The sequence below is a fragment of the Oncorhynchus nerka genome, unplaced genomic scaffold, assembly GCF_034236695.1.
Source record: "Oncorhynchus nerka isolate Pitt River unplaced genomic scaffold, Oner_Uvic_2.0 unplaced_scaffold_894, whole genome shotgun sequence".
NCBI lineage: Eukaryota > Metazoa > Chordata > Actinopteri > Salmoniformes > Salmonidae > Oncorhynchus > Oncorhynchus nerka.
This window is the reverse complement of record NW_027040401.1, coordinates 71517-84374: the sequence shown is the minus strand read 5'-3', so window position 1 is coordinate 84374 and position 12858 is coordinate 71517. Positions and strand designations below refer to the sequence as shown.

The 12858-nt window shown below is 38.8% G+C and overlaps 28 non-coding genes across 28 annotated transcripts; all 28 read left to right on the top strand.

The window, feature by feature from the left end:
* The first annotated feature begins 256 nt into the window (after nt 1-256).
* On the top strand, nt 257-329 carry trnar-ucg (transfer RNA arginine (anticodon UCG)). Its single transcript has one exon. It is a non-coding gene; the product is annotated as a tRNA-Arg (tRNA).
* Nucleotides 330-803: 474 nt separating this feature from the next.
* Nucleotides 804-876, top strand: trnar-ucg (transfer RNA arginine (anticodon UCG)). Its single transcript has one exon. It is a non-coding gene; the product is annotated as a tRNA-Arg (tRNA).
* A 267-nt stretch (nt 877-1143) lies between these two features.
* On the top strand, nt 1144-1216 carry trnal-uag (transfer RNA leucine (anticodon UAG)). Its single transcript has one exon. It is a non-coding gene; the product is annotated as a tRNA-Leu (tRNA).
* A 284-nt stretch (nt 1217-1500) lies between these two features.
* On the top strand, nt 1501-1573 carry trnar-ucg (transfer RNA arginine (anticodon UCG)). The gene has a single exon. It is a non-coding gene; the product is annotated as a tRNA-Arg (tRNA).
* Nucleotides 1574-2217: 644 nt separating this feature from the next.
* Nucleotides 2218-2290, top strand: trnar-ucg (transfer RNA arginine (anticodon UCG)). The gene has a single exon. It is a non-coding gene; the product is annotated as a tRNA-Arg (tRNA).
* A 284-nt stretch (nt 2291-2574) lies between these two features.
* On the top strand, nt 2575-2647 carry trnar-ucg (transfer RNA arginine (anticodon UCG)). The gene has a single exon. It is a non-coding gene; the product is annotated as a tRNA-Arg (tRNA).
* A 415-nt stretch (nt 2648-3062) lies between these two features.
* Nucleotides 3063-3135, top strand: trnar-ucg (transfer RNA arginine (anticodon UCG)). The gene has a single exon. It is a non-coding gene; the product is annotated as a tRNA-Arg (tRNA).
* A 284-nt stretch (nt 3136-3419) lies between these two features.
* On the top strand, nt 3420-3492 carry trnaq-uug (transfer RNA glutamine (anticodon UUG)). The gene has a single exon. It is a non-coding gene; the product is annotated as a tRNA-Gln (tRNA).
* A 283-nt stretch (nt 3493-3775) lies between these two features.
* Nucleotides 3776-3848, top strand: trnar-ucg (transfer RNA arginine (anticodon UCG)). Its single transcript has one exon. It is a non-coding gene; the product is annotated as a tRNA-Arg (tRNA).
* A 284-nt stretch (nt 3849-4132) lies between these two features.
* trnar-ucg (transfer RNA arginine (anticodon UCG)) lies at nt 4133-4205 on the top strand. The gene has a single exon. It is a non-coding gene; the product is annotated as a tRNA-Arg (tRNA).
* A 285-nt stretch (nt 4206-4490) lies between these two features.
* On the top strand, nt 4491-4563 carry trnar-ucg (transfer RNA arginine (anticodon UCG)). The gene has a single exon. It is a non-coding gene; the product is annotated as a tRNA-Arg (tRNA).
* Nucleotides 4564-4847: 284 nt separating this feature from the next.
* trnar-ucg (transfer RNA arginine (anticodon UCG)) lies at nt 4848-4920 on the top strand. Its single transcript has one exon. It is a non-coding gene; the product is annotated as a tRNA-Arg (tRNA).
* Nucleotides 4921-5204: 284 nt separating this feature from the next.
* On the top strand, nt 5205-5277 carry trnar-ucg (transfer RNA arginine (anticodon UCG)). Its single transcript has one exon. It is a non-coding gene; the product is annotated as a tRNA-Arg (tRNA).
* A 284-nt stretch (nt 5278-5561) lies between these two features.
* On the top strand, nt 5562-5634 carry trnar-ucg (transfer RNA arginine (anticodon UCG)). Its single transcript has one exon. It is a non-coding gene; the product is annotated as a tRNA-Arg (tRNA).
* Nucleotides 5635-5918: 284 nt separating this feature from the next.
* trnar-ucg (transfer RNA arginine (anticodon UCG)) lies at nt 5919-5991 on the top strand. Its single transcript has one exon. It is a non-coding gene; the product is annotated as a tRNA-Arg (tRNA).
* A 285-nt stretch (nt 5992-6276) lies between these two features.
* Nucleotides 6277-6349, top strand: trnar-ucg (transfer RNA arginine (anticodon UCG)). Its single transcript has one exon. It is a non-coding gene; the product is annotated as a tRNA-Arg (tRNA).
* A 647-nt stretch (nt 6350-6996) lies between these two features.
* On the top strand, nt 6997-7069 carry trnar-ucg (transfer RNA arginine (anticodon UCG)). The gene has a single exon. It is a non-coding gene; the product is annotated as a tRNA-Arg (tRNA).
* A 284-nt stretch (nt 7070-7353) lies between these two features.
* Nucleotides 7354-7426, top strand: trnar-ucg (transfer RNA arginine (anticodon UCG)). Its single transcript has one exon. It is a non-coding gene; the product is annotated as a tRNA-Arg (tRNA).
* Nucleotides 7427-7710: 284 nt separating this feature from the next.
* Nucleotides 7711-7783, top strand: trnar-ucg (transfer RNA arginine (anticodon UCG)). Its single transcript has one exon. It is a non-coding gene; the product is annotated as a tRNA-Arg (tRNA).
* A 285-nt stretch (nt 7784-8068) lies between these two features.
* trnar-ucg (transfer RNA arginine (anticodon UCG)) lies at nt 8069-8141 on the top strand. The gene has a single exon. It is a non-coding gene; the product is annotated as a tRNA-Arg (tRNA).
* Nucleotides 8142-8425: 284 nt separating this feature from the next.
* Nucleotides 8426-8498, top strand: trnaq-uug (transfer RNA glutamine (anticodon UUG)). The gene has a single exon. It is a non-coding gene; the product is annotated as a tRNA-Gln (tRNA).
* Nucleotides 8499-9137: 639 nt separating this feature from the next.
* Nucleotides 9138-9210, top strand: trnar-ucg (transfer RNA arginine (anticodon UCG)). Its single transcript has one exon. It is a non-coding gene; the product is annotated as a tRNA-Arg (tRNA).
* Nucleotides 9211-10386: 1176 nt separating this feature from the next.
* On the top strand, nt 10387-10459 carry trnar-ucg (transfer RNA arginine (anticodon UCG)). Its single transcript has one exon. It is a non-coding gene; the product is annotated as a tRNA-Arg (tRNA).
* A 640-nt stretch (nt 10460-11099) lies between these two features.
* On the top strand, nt 11100-11172 carry trnar-ucg (transfer RNA arginine (anticodon UCG)). The gene has a single exon. It is a non-coding gene; the product is annotated as a tRNA-Arg (tRNA).
* Nucleotides 11173-11456: 284 nt separating this feature from the next.
* trnar-ucg (transfer RNA arginine (anticodon UCG)) lies at nt 11457-11529 on the top strand. Its single transcript has one exon. It is a non-coding gene; the product is annotated as a tRNA-Arg (tRNA).
* Nucleotides 11530-11813: 284 nt separating this feature from the next.
* Nucleotides 11814-11886, top strand: trnar-ucg (transfer RNA arginine (anticodon UCG)). Its single transcript has one exon. It is a non-coding gene; the product is annotated as a tRNA-Arg (tRNA).
* A 285-nt stretch (nt 11887-12171) lies between these two features.
* trnar-ucg (transfer RNA arginine (anticodon UCG)) lies at nt 12172-12244 on the top strand. Its single transcript has one exon. It is a non-coding gene; the product is annotated as a tRNA-Arg (tRNA).
* A 283-nt stretch (nt 12245-12527) lies between these two features.
* Nucleotides 12528-12600, top strand: trnal-uag (transfer RNA leucine (anticodon UAG)). The gene has a single exon. It is a non-coding gene; the product is annotated as a tRNA-Leu (tRNA).
* Nucleotides 12601-12858: the final 258 nt, after the last annotated feature.

The window sequence follows — 12858 nt, the reverse complement described above, 5'->3', positions numbered from 1 at the left end:
ACATGTTTGCAATTTCCCGAAATAAGGCATTGGTCTTGTTGCTTTGAAAAGCTTGGACATTGTTGTTCAACTTTAATAATCTAAGACTGCAAGGCCTGAGAATCATTGTGTCTGAATCTGCATCGCAAGATTGAAGGAAAGCGTTACTTCTTACTTGTTAAAATCACTAGCTTTCCTCATTCGGACAGGTTCACAATTTGATGTCTATTGTTGCATAGCAAAGTCTCTATGATGTCAAATAGGGATGTATCACATAGACTGCGTGGCCTAATGGATAAGGCGTCTGACTTCGAATCAGAAGATTGAGGGTTCGAGTCCCTTCGTGGTCGTTTAATTTCATTAGCTCAGCTAATTTGAACATGTTTGCAATTTCCCGAAATAAGTCTTGTTGCTTTGAAAAGCTTGGACATTGTTGTTCAACTTTAATAATCTAAGACTGCAAGGCCTGAATCATTGTGTCTGAATCTTCGCAAGATTGAAGGAAAGCGTTAACTTGTTAAAATCAGCTTTCCTCATTTTGATGATTTTATTAGCTCAGCTAATTTGAACATGTTTGCAATTTCCCGAAATAAGGCATTGGTCTTGTTGCTTTGAAAAGCTTGGACATTGTTGTTCAACTTTAATAATCTAAGACTGCAAGGCCTGAGAATCATTGTGTCTGAATCTGCATCGCAAGATTGAAGGAAAGAGTTACTTCTTACTTGTTAAAATCACTAGCTTTCCTCATTCGGACAGGTTCACAATTTGATGTCTATTGTTGCATAGCAAAGTCTCTATGATGTCAAATAGGGATGTATCATATAGACTGCGTGGCCTAATGGATAAGGCGTCTGACTTCGAATCAGAAGATTGAGGGTTCGAGTCCCTTCGTGGTCGTTTAATTTCATTAGCTCAGCTAATTTGAACATGTTTCCCGAAATAAGGCATTGGTCTTGTTGCTTGGACATTGTTGTTCAACTTTAATAATCTAAGACTGCAAGGCCTGAGAATCATTGTGTCTGAATCTGCATCGCAAGATTGAAGGAAAGAGTTACTTCTTACTTGTTAAAATCACTAGCTTTCCTCATTCGGACAGGTTCACAATTTGATGTCTATTGTTGCATAGCAAAGTCTCTATGATGTCAAATAGGGATGTATCATATAGACTGCGTGGCCTAATGGATAAGGCGTCTGACTTAGAATCAGAAGATTGAGGGTTCGAGTCCCTTCGTGGTCGTTTAATTTCATTAGCTCAGCTAATTTGAACATGTTTGCAATTTCCCGAAATAAGGCATTGGTCTTGTTGCTTTGAAAAGCTTGGACATTGTTGTTCAACTTTAATAATCTAAGACTGCAAGGCCTGAGAATCATTGTGTCTGAATCTGCATCGCAAGATTGAAGGAAAGAGTTACTTCTTACTTGTTAAAATCACTAGCTTTCCTCATTCGGACAGGTTCACAATTTGATGTCTATTGTTGCATAGCAAAGTCTCTATGATGTCAAATAGGGATGTATCACATAGACTGCGTGGCCTAATGGATAAGGCGTCTGACTTCGAATCAGAAGATTGAGGGTTCGAGTCCCTTCGTGGTCGTTTAATTTCATTAGCTCAGCTAATTTGAACATGTTTGCAATTTCCCGAAATAAGGCATTGGTCTTGTTGCTTTGAAAAGCTTGGACATTGTTGTTCAACTTTAATAATCTAAGACTGCAAGGCCTGAGAATCATTGTGTCTGAATCTGCATCGCAAGATTGAAGGAAAGCGTTACTTCTTACTTGTTAAAATCACTAGCTTTCCTCATTCGGACAGGTTCACAATTTGATGTCTATTGTTGCATAGCAAAGTCTCTATGATGTCAAATAGGGATGTATCATATAGACTGCGTGGCCTAATGGATAAGGCGTCTGACTTGAATCAGAAGATTGAGGGTTCGAGTCCCTTCGTGGTCGTTTAATTTCATTAATTAGCTCAGCTAATTTGAACATGTTTGCAGTTTCACGAAATAAGGCATTGGTCTTGTTGCTTTGAAAAGCTTGGACATTGTTGTTCAACTTTAATAATCTAAGACTGCAAGGCCTGAGAATCATTGTGTCTGAATCTGCATCGCAAGATTGAAGGAAAGAGTTACTTCTTACTTGTTAAAATCACTAGCTTTCCTCATTCGGACAGGTTCACAATTTGATGTCTATTGTTGCATAGCAAAGTCTCTATGATGTCAAATAGGGATGTATCACATAGACTGCGTGGCCTAATGGATAAGGCGTCTGACTTCGAATCAGAAGATTGAGGGTTCGAGTCCCTTCGTGGTCGTTTAATTTCATTAGCTCAGCTAATTTGAACATGTTTGCAATTTCCCGAAATAAGGCATTGGTCTTGTTGCTTTGAAAAGCTTGGACATTGTTGTTCAACTTTAATAATCTAAGACTGCAAGGCCTGAGAATCATTGTGTCTGAATCTGCATCGCAAGATTGAAGGAAAGAGTTACTTCTTACTTGTTAAAATCACTAGCTTTCCTCATTCGGACAGGTTCACAATTTGATGTCTATTGTTGCATAGCAAAGTCTCTATGATGTCAAATAGGGATGTATCACATAGACTGCGTGGCCTAATGGATAAGGCGTCTGACTTCGAATCAGAAGATTGAGGGTTCGAGTCCCTTCGTGGTCGTTTAATTTCATTAGCTCAGCTAATTTGAACATGTTTGCAATTTCCCGAAATAATTGGTCTTGTTGCTTTGAAAATTGGTCATTGTTGTTCAACTTTAATAATCTAAGACTGCAAGGCCTTGTTACTTCTTACTTGTTAAAAAAGCTTTCCTCATTTTGATGATTTTATTAGCTCAGCTAATTTGAACATGTTCAACAATTTGGACAGCTTGGACATTGTGTTTGTTCAACTTTAATAATCTAAGACTGCAAGGCCTGAGAATCATTGTGTCTGAATCTGCATCGCAAGATTGAAGGAAAGAGTTACTTCTTACTTGTTAAAATCACTAGCTTTCCTCATTCGGACAGGTTCACAATTTGATGTCTATTGTTGCATAGCAAAGTCTCTATGATGTCAAATAGGGATGTATCACATAGACTGCGTGGCCTAATGGATAAGGCGTCTGACTTCGAATCAGAAGATTGAGGGTTCGAGTCCCTTCGTGGTCGTTTAATTTCATTAGCTCAGCTAATTTGAACATGTTTGCAATTTCCCGAAATAAGGCATTGGTCTTGTTGCTTTGAAAAGCTTGGACATTGTTGTTCAACTTTAATAATCTAAGACTGCAAGGCCTGAGAATCATTGTGTCTGAATCTGCATCGCAAGATTGAAGGAAAGAGTTACTTCTTACTTGTTAAAATCACTAGCTTTCCTCATTCGGACAGGTTCACAATTTGATGTCTATTGTTGCATAGCAAAGTCTCTATGATGTCAAATAGGGATGTATCATATAGACTGCGTGGCCTAATGGATAAGGCGTCTGACTTTGAATCAGAAGATTGAGGGTTCGAGTCCCTTTGTGGTCGTTTAATTTCATTAGCTCAGCTAATTTGAACATGTTTGCAGTTTCCGAAATAAGGCATTGGTCTTGTTGCTTTGAAAAGCTTGGACATTGTTGTTCAACTTTAATAATCTAAGACTGCAAGGCCTGAGAATCATTGTGTCTGAATCTGCATCGCAAGATTGAAGGAAAGAGTTACTTCTTACTTGTTAAAATCACTAGCTTTCCTCATTCGGACAGGTTCACAATTTGATGTCTATTGTTGCATAGCAAAGTCTCTATGATGTCAAATAGGGATGTATCACATAGACTGCGTGGCCTAATGGATAAGGCGTCTGACTTCGAATCAGAAGATTGAGGGTTCGAGTCCCTTCGTGGTCGTTTAATTTCATTAGCTCAGCTAATTTGAACATGTTTGCAATTTCCCGAAATAAGGCATTGGTCTTGTTGCTTTGAAAAGCTTGGACATTGTTGTTCAACTTTAATAATCTAAGACTGCAAGGCCTGAGAATCATTGTGTCTGAATCTGCATCGCAAGATTGAAGGAAAGAGTTACTTCTTACTTGTTAAAATCACTAGCTTTCCTCATTCGGACAGGTTCACAATTTGATGTCTATTGTTGCATAGCAAAGTCTCTATGATGTCAAATAGGGATGTATCATATAGACTGCGTGGCCTAATGGATAAGGCGTCTGACTTCGAATCAGAAGATTGAGGGTTCGAGTCCCTTCGTGGTCGTTTAATTTCATTAGCTCAGCTAATTTGAACATGTTTGCAATTTCCCGAAATAAGGCATTGGTCTTGTTGCTTTGAAAAGCTTGGACATTGTTGTTCAACTTTAATAATCTAAGACTGCAAGGCCTGAGAATCATTGTGTCTGAATCTGCATCGCAAGATTGAAGGAAAGCGTTACTTCTTACTTGTTAAAAATCACTAGCTTTCCTCATTCGGACAGGTTCACAATTTGATGTCTATTGTTGCATAGCAAAGTCTCTATGATGTCAAATAGGGATGTATCATATAGACTGCGTGGCCTAATGGATAAGGCGTCTGACTTCGAATCAGAAGATTGAGGGTTCGAGTCCCTTCGTGGTCGTTTAATTTCATTAGCTCAGCTAATTTGAACATGTTTGCAATTTCCCGAAATAAGGCATTGGTCTTGTTGCTTTGAAAAGCTTGGACATTGTTGTTCAACTTTAATAATCTAAGACTGCAAGGCCTGAGAATCATTGTGTCTGAATCTGCATCGCAAGATTGAAGGAAAGAGTTACTTCTTACTTGTTAAAATCACTAGCTTTCCTCATTCGGACAGGTTCACAATTTGATGTCTATTGTTGCATAGCAAAGTCTCTATGATGTCAAATAGGGATGTATCACATAGACTGCGTGGCCTAATGGATAAGGCGTCTGACTTCGAATCAGAAGATTGAGGGTTCGAGTCCCTTCGTGGTCGTTTAATTTCATTAGCTCAGCTAATTTGAACATGTTTGCAATTTCCCGAAATAAGGCATTGGTCTTGTTGCTTTGAAAAGCTTGGACATTGTTGTTCAACTTTAATAATCTAAGACTGCAAGGCCTGAGAATCATTGTGTCTGAATCTGCATCGCAAGATTGAAGGAAAGAGTTACTTCTTACTTGTTAAAATCACTAGCTTTCCTCATTCGGACAGGTTCACAATTTGATGTCTATTGTTGCATAGCAAAGTCTCTATGATGTCAAATAGGGATGTATCACATAGACTGCGTGGCCTAATGGATAAGGCGTCTGACTTCGAATCAGAAGATTGAGGGTTCGAGTCCCTTCGTGGTCGTTTAATTTCATTAGCTCAGCTAATTTGAACATGTTTGCAATTTCCCGAAATAAGGCATTGGTCTTGTTGCTTTGAAAAGCTTGGACATTGTTGTTCAACTTTAATAATCTAAGACTGCAAGGCCTGAGAATCATTGTGTCTGAATCTGCATCGCAAGATTGAAGGAAAGAGTTACTTCTTACTTGTTAAAATCACTAGCTTTCCTCATTCGGACAGGTTCACAATTTGATGTCTATTGTTGCATAGCAAAGTCTCTATGATGTCAAATAGGGATGTATCACATAGACTGCGTGGCCTAATGGATAAGGCGTCTGACTTCGAATCAGAAGATTGAGGGTTCGAGTCCCTTCGTGGTCGTTTAATTTCATTAGCTCAGCTAATTTGAACATGTTTGCAATTTCCCGAAATAAGGCATTGGTCTTGTTGCTTTGAAAAGCTTGGACATTGTTGTTCAACTTTAATAATCTAAGACTGCAAGGCCTGAGAATCATTGTGTCTGAATCTGCATCGCAAGATTGAAGGAAAGAGTTACTTCTTACTTGTTAAAATCACTAGCTTTCCTCATTCGGACAGGTTCACAATTTGATGTCTATTGTTGCATAGCAAAGTCTCTATGATGTCAAATAGGGATGTATCACATAGACTGCGTGGCCTAATGGATAAGGCGTCTGACTTCGAATCAGAAGATTGAGGGTTCGAGTCCCTTCGTGGTCGTTTAATTTCATTAGCTCAGCTAATTTGAACATGTTTGCAATTTCCCGAAATAAGGCATTGGTCTTGTTGCTTTGAAAAGCTTGGACATTGTTGTTCAACTTTAATAATCTAAGACTGCAAGGCCTGAGAATCATTGTGTCTGAATCTGCATCGCAAGATTGAAGGAAAGAGTTACTTCTTACTTGTTAAAAATCACTAGCTTTCCTCATTCGGACAGGTTCACAATTTGATGTCTATTGTTGCATAGCAAAGTCTCTATGATGTCAAATAGGGATGTATCACATAGACTGCGTGGCCTAATGGATAAGGCGTCTGACTTCGAATCAGAAGATTGAGGGTTCGAGTCCCTTCGTGGTCGTTTAATTTCATTAGCTCAGCTAATTTGAACATGTTTGCAATTTCCGAAAAAGGCATTGGTCTTGTTGCTTTGAAAAGCTTGGACATTGTTGTTCAACTTTAATAATCTAAGACTGCAAGGCCTGAGAATCATTGTGTCTGAATCTGCATCGCAAGATTGAAGGAAAGAGTTACTTCTTACTTGTTAAAATCACTAGCTTTCCTCATTCGGACAGGTTCACAATTTGATGTCTATTGTTGCATAGCAAAGTCTCTATGATGTCAAATAGGGATGTATCACTTTAATAGATCTAAGACTGTGGCCTAATGGATAAGGCGTCTGACTTGAATCAGAAGATTGAGGGTTCGAGTCCCTTCGTGGTCGTTTAATTTCATTAGCTCAGCTAATTTGAACATGTTTGCAATTTCCCGAAATAAGGCATTGGTCTTGTTGCTTTGAAAAGCTTGGACATTGTTGTTCAACTTTAATAATCTAAGACTGCAAGGCCTGAGAATCATTGTGTCTGAATCTGCATCGCAAGATTGAAGGAAAGAGTTACTTCTTACTTGTTAAAATCACTAGCTTTCCTCATTCGGACAGGTTCACAATTTGATGTCTATTGTTGCATAGCAAAGTCTCTATGATGTCAAATAGGGATGTATCACATAGACTGCGTGGCCTAATGGATAAGGCGTCTGACTTCGAATCAGAAGATTGAGGGTTCGAGTCCCTTCGTGGTCGTTTAATTTCATTAGCTCAGCTAATTTGAACATGTTTGCAATTTCCCGAAATAAGGCATTGGTCTTGTTGCTTTGAAAAGCTTGGACATTGTTGTTCAACTTTAATAATCTAAGACTGCAAGGCCTGAGAATCATTGTGTCTGAATCTGCATCGCAAGATTGAAGGAAAGAGTTACTTCTTACTTGTTAAAATCACTAGCTTTCCTCATTCGGACAGGTTCACAATTTGATGTCTATTGTTGCATAGCAAAGTCTCTATGATGTCAAATAGGGATGTATCATATAGACTGCGTGGCCTAATGGATAAGGCGTCTGACTTCGAATCAGAAGATTGAGGGTTCGAGTCCCTTCGTGGTCGTTTAATTTCATTAGCTCAGCTAATTTGAACATGTTTGCAATTTCCCGAAATAAGGCATTGGTCTTGTTGCTTTGAAAAGCTTGGACATTGTTGTTCAACTTTAATAATCTAAGACTGCAAGGCCTGAGAATCATTGTGTCTGAATCTGCATCGCAAGATTGAAGGAAAGAGTTACTTCTTACTTGTTAAAATCACTAGCTTTCCTCATTCGGACAGGTTCACAATTTGATGTCTATTGTTGCATAGCAAAGTCTCTATGATGTCAAATAGGGATGTATCACATAGACTGCGTGGCCTAATGGATAAGGCGTCTGACTTCGAATCAGAAGATTGAGGGTTCGAGTCCCTTCGTGGTCGTTTTAATTTCATTAGCTCAGCTAATTTGAACATGTTTGCAATTTCCCGAAATAAGGCATTGGTCTTGTTGCTTTGAAAAGCTTGGACATTGTTGTTCAACTTTAATAATCTAAGACTGCAAGGCCTGAGAATCATTGTGTCTGAATCTGCATCGCAAGATTGAAGGAAAGAGTTACTTCTTACTTGTTAAAATCACTAGCTTTCCTCATTCGGACAGGTTCACAATTTGATGTCTATTGTTGCATAGCAAAGTCTCTATGATGTCAAATAGGGATGTATCACATAGACTGCGTGGCCTAATGGATAAGGCGTCTGACTTCGAATCAGAAGATTGAGGGTTCGAGTCCCTTCGTGGTCGTTTAATTTCATTAGCTCAGCTAATTTGAACATGTTTGCAATTTCCCGAAATAAGGCATTGGTCTTGTTGCTTTGAAAAGCTTGGACATTGTTGTTCAACTTTAATAATCTAAGACTGCAAGGCCTGAGAATCATTGTGTCTGAATCTGCATCGCAAGATTGAAGGAAAGAGTTACTTCTTACTTGTTAAAATCACTAGCTTTCCTCATTCGGACAGGTTCACAATTTGATGTCTATTGTTGCATAGCAAAGTCTCTATGATGTCAAATAGGGATGTATCATATAGACTGCGTGGCCTAATGGATAAGGCGTCTGACTTTGAATCAGAAGATTGAGGGTTCGAGTCCCTTCGTGGTCGTTTAATTTCATTAGCTCAGCTAATTTGAACATGTTTGCAGTTTCACGAAATAAGGCATTGGTCTTGTTGCTTTGAAAAGCTTGGACATTGTTGTTCAACTTTAATAATCTAAGACTGCAAGGCCTGAGAATCATTGTGTCTGAATCTGCATCGCAAGATTGAAGGAAAGAGTTACTTCTTACTTGTTAAAATCACTAGCTTTCCTCATTCGGACAGGTTCACAATTTGATGTCTATTGTTGCATAGCAAAGTCTCTATGATGTCAAATAGGGATGTATCACATAGACTGCGTGGCCTAATGGATAAGGCGTCTGACTTGAATCAGAAGATTGAGGGTTCGAGTCCCTTCGTGGTCGTTTAATTTCATTAGCTCAGCTAATTTGAACATGTTTCAATTTCCCGAAATAAGGCATTGGTCTTGTTGCTTTGAAAAGCTTGGACATTGTTGTTCAACTTTAATAATCTAAGACTGCAAGGCCTGAGAATCATTGTGTCTGAATCTGCATCGCAAGATTGAAGGAAAGAGTTACTTCTTACTTGTTAAAATCACTAGCTTTCCTCATTCGGACAGGTTCACAATTTGATGTCTATTGTTGCATAGCAAAGTCTCTATGATGTCAAATAGGGATGTATCACATAGACTGCGTGGCCTAATGGATAAGGCGTCTGACTTCGAATCAGAAGATTGAGGGTTCGAGTCCCTTCGTGGTCGTTTAATTTCATTAGCTCAGCTAATTTGAACATGTTTGCAATTTCCCGAAATAAGGCATTGGTCTTGTTGCTTTGAAAAGCTTGGACATTGTTGTTCAACTTTAATAATCTAAGACTGCAAGGCCTGAGAATCATTGTGTCTGAATCTGCATCGCAAGATTGAAGGAAAGAGTTACTTCTTACTTGTTAAAATCACTAGCTTTCCTCATTCGGACAGGTTCACAATTTGATGTCTATTGTTGCATAGCAAAGTCTCTATGATGTCAAATAGGGATGTATCACATAGACGTGGCCTAATGGATAAGGCGTCTGACTTCGAATCAGAAGATTGAGGGTTCGAGTCCCTTCGTGGTCGTTTAATTTCATTAGCTCAGCTAATTTGAACATGCAGAAATAAATTGGTCTTGTTGCTTTGAAAAGCTTGGACATTGTTGTTCAACTTTAATAATCTAAGACTGCAAGGCCTGAGAATCATTGTGTCTGAATCTGCATCGCAAGATTGAAGGAAAGCGTTACTTCTTACTTGTTAAAATCAAGCTTTCCTCATTAGCTCAGCTAATTTGAACATGTTTGCAATTTCCCGAAATAAGGCATTGGTCTTGTTGCTTTGAAAAGCTTGGACATTGTTGTTCAACTTTAATAATCTAAGACTGCAAGGCCTGAGAATCATTGTGTCTGAATCTGCATCGCAAGATTGAAGGAAAGAGTTACTTCTTACTTGTTAAAAATCACTAGCTTTCCTCATTCGGACAGGTTCACAATTTGATGTCTATTGTTGCATAGCAAAGTCTCTATGATGTCAAATAGGGATGTATCACATAGACTGCGTGGCCTAATGGATAAGGCGTCTGACTTGAATCAGAAGATTGAGGGTTCGAGTCCCTTCGTGGTCGTTTAATTTCATTAGCTCAGCTAATTTGAACATGTTTGCAATTTCCCGAAATAAGGCATTGGTCTTGTTGCTTTGAAAAGCTTGGACATTGTTGTTCAACTTTAATAATCTAAGACTGCAAGGCCTGAGAATCATTGTGTCTGAATCTGCATCGCAAGATTGAAGGAAAGAGTTACTTCTTACTTGTTAAAATCACTAGCTTTCCTCATTCGGACAGGTTCACAATTTGATGTCTATTGTTGCATAGCAAAGTCTCTATGATGTCAAATAGGGATGTATCACATAGACTGCGTGGCCTAATGGATAAGGCGTCTGACTTCGAATCAGAAGATTGAGGGTTCGAGTCCCTTCGTGGTCGTTTAATTTCATTAGCTCAGCTAATTTGAACATGTTTGCAATTTCCCGAAATAAGGCATTGGTCTTGTTGCTTTGAAAAGCTTGGACATTGTTGTTCAACTTTAATAATCTAAGACTGCAAGGCCTGAGAATCATTGTGTCTGAATCTGCATCGCAAGATTGAAGGAAAGAGTTACTTCTTACTTGTTAAAATCACTAGCTTTCCTCATTCGGACAGGTTCACAATTTGATGTCTATTGTTGCATAGCAAAGTCTCTATGATGTCAAATAGGGATGTATCACATAGACTGCGTGGCCTAATGGATAAGGCGTCTGACTTGAATCAGAAGATTGAGGGTTCGAGTCCCTTCGTGGTCGTTTAATTTCATTAGCTCAGCTAATTTGAACATGTTTGCAATTTCCCGAAATAAGGCATTGGTCTTGTTGCTTTGAAAAGCTTGGACATTGTTGTTCAACTTTAATAATCTAAGACTGCAAGGCCTGAGAATCATTGTGTCTGAATCTGCATCGCAAGATTGAAGGAAAGAGTTACTTCTTACTTGTTAAAATCACTAGCTTTCCTCATTCGGACAGGTTCACAATTTGATGTCTATTGTTGCATAGCAAAGTCTCTATGATGTCAAATAGGGATGTATCACATAGACTGCGTGGCCTAATGGATAAGGCGTCTGACTTCGAATCAGAAGATTGAGGGTTCGAGTCCCTTCGTGGTCGTTTAATTTCATTAGCTCAGCTAATTTGAACATGTTTGCAATTTCCCGAAATAAGGCATTGGTCTTGTTGCTTTGAAAAGCTTGGACATTGTTGTTCAACTTTAATAATCTAAGACTGCAAGGCCTGAGAATCATTGTGTCTGAATCTGCATCGCAAGATTGAAGGAAAGAGTTACTTCTTACTTGTTAAAATCACTAGCTTTCCTCATTCGGACAGGTTCACAATTTGATGTCTATTGTTGCATAGCAAAGTCTCTATGATGTCAAATAGGGATGTATCACATAGACTGCGTGGCCTAATGGATAAGGCGTCTGACTTCGAATCAGAAGATTGAGGGTTCGAGTCCCTTCGTGGTCGTTTAATTTCATTAGCTCAGCTAATTTGAACATGTTTGCAATTTCCCGAAATAAGGCATTGGTCTTGTTGCTTTGAAAAGCTTGGACATTGTTGTTCAACTTTAATAATCTAAGACTGCAAGGCCTGAGAATCATTGTGTCTGAATCTGCATCGCAAGATTGAAGGAAAGAGTTACTTCTTACTTGTTAAAATCACTAGCTTTCCTCATTCGGACAGGTTCACAATTTGATGTCTATTGTTGCATAGCAAAGTCTCTATGATGTCAAATAGGGATGTATCACATAGACTGCGTGGCCTAATGGATAAGGCGTCTGACTTCGAATCAGAAGATTGAGGGTTCGAGTCCCTTCGTGGTCGTTTAATTTCATTAGCTCAGCTAATTTGAACATGTTTGCAATTTCCCGAAATAAGGCATTGGTCTTGTTGCTTTGAAAAGCTTGGACATTGTTGTTCAACTTTAATAATCTAAGACTGCAAGGCCTGAGAATCATTGTGTCTGAATCTGCATCGCAAGATTGAAGGAAAGAGTTACTTCTTACTTGTTAAAAATCACTAGCTTTCCTCATTCGGACAGGTTCACAATTTGATGTCTATTGTTGCATAGCAAAGTCTCTATGATGTCAAATAGGGATGTATCACATAGACTGCGTGGCCTAATGGATAAGGCGTCTGACTTCGAATCAGAAGATTGAGGGTTCGAGTCCCTTCGTGGTCGTTTAATTTCATTAGCTCAGCTAATTTGAACATGTTTGCAATTTCCGAAATAAGGCATAAGTCTTGTTGCTTTGAAAAGCTTGGACATTGTTGTTCAACTTTAATAATCTAAGACTGCAAGGCCTGAGAATCATTGTGTCTGAATCTGCATCGCAAGATTGAAGGAAAGCGTTACTTCTTACTTGTTAAAATCACTAGCTTTCCTCATTCGGACAGGTTCACAATTTGATGTCTATTGTTGCATAGCAAAGTCTCTATGATGTCAAATAAGGATGTATCATATAGACTGCGTGGCCTAATGGATAAGGCGTCTGACTTAGAATCAGAAGATTGAGGGTTCGAGTCCCTTCGTGGTCGTTTAATTTCATTAGCTCAGCTAATTTGAACATGTTTGCAGTTTCCCGAAATAAGGCATTGGTCTTGTTGCTTTGAAAAGCTTGGACATTGTTGTTCAACTTTAATAATCTAAGACTGCAAGGCCTGAGAATCATTGTGTCTGAATCTGCATCGCAAGATTGAAGGAAAGAGTTACTTCTTACTTGTTAAAAATCACTAGCTTTCCTCATTCGGACAGGTTCACAATTTGATGTCTATTGTTGCATAGCAAAGTCTCTA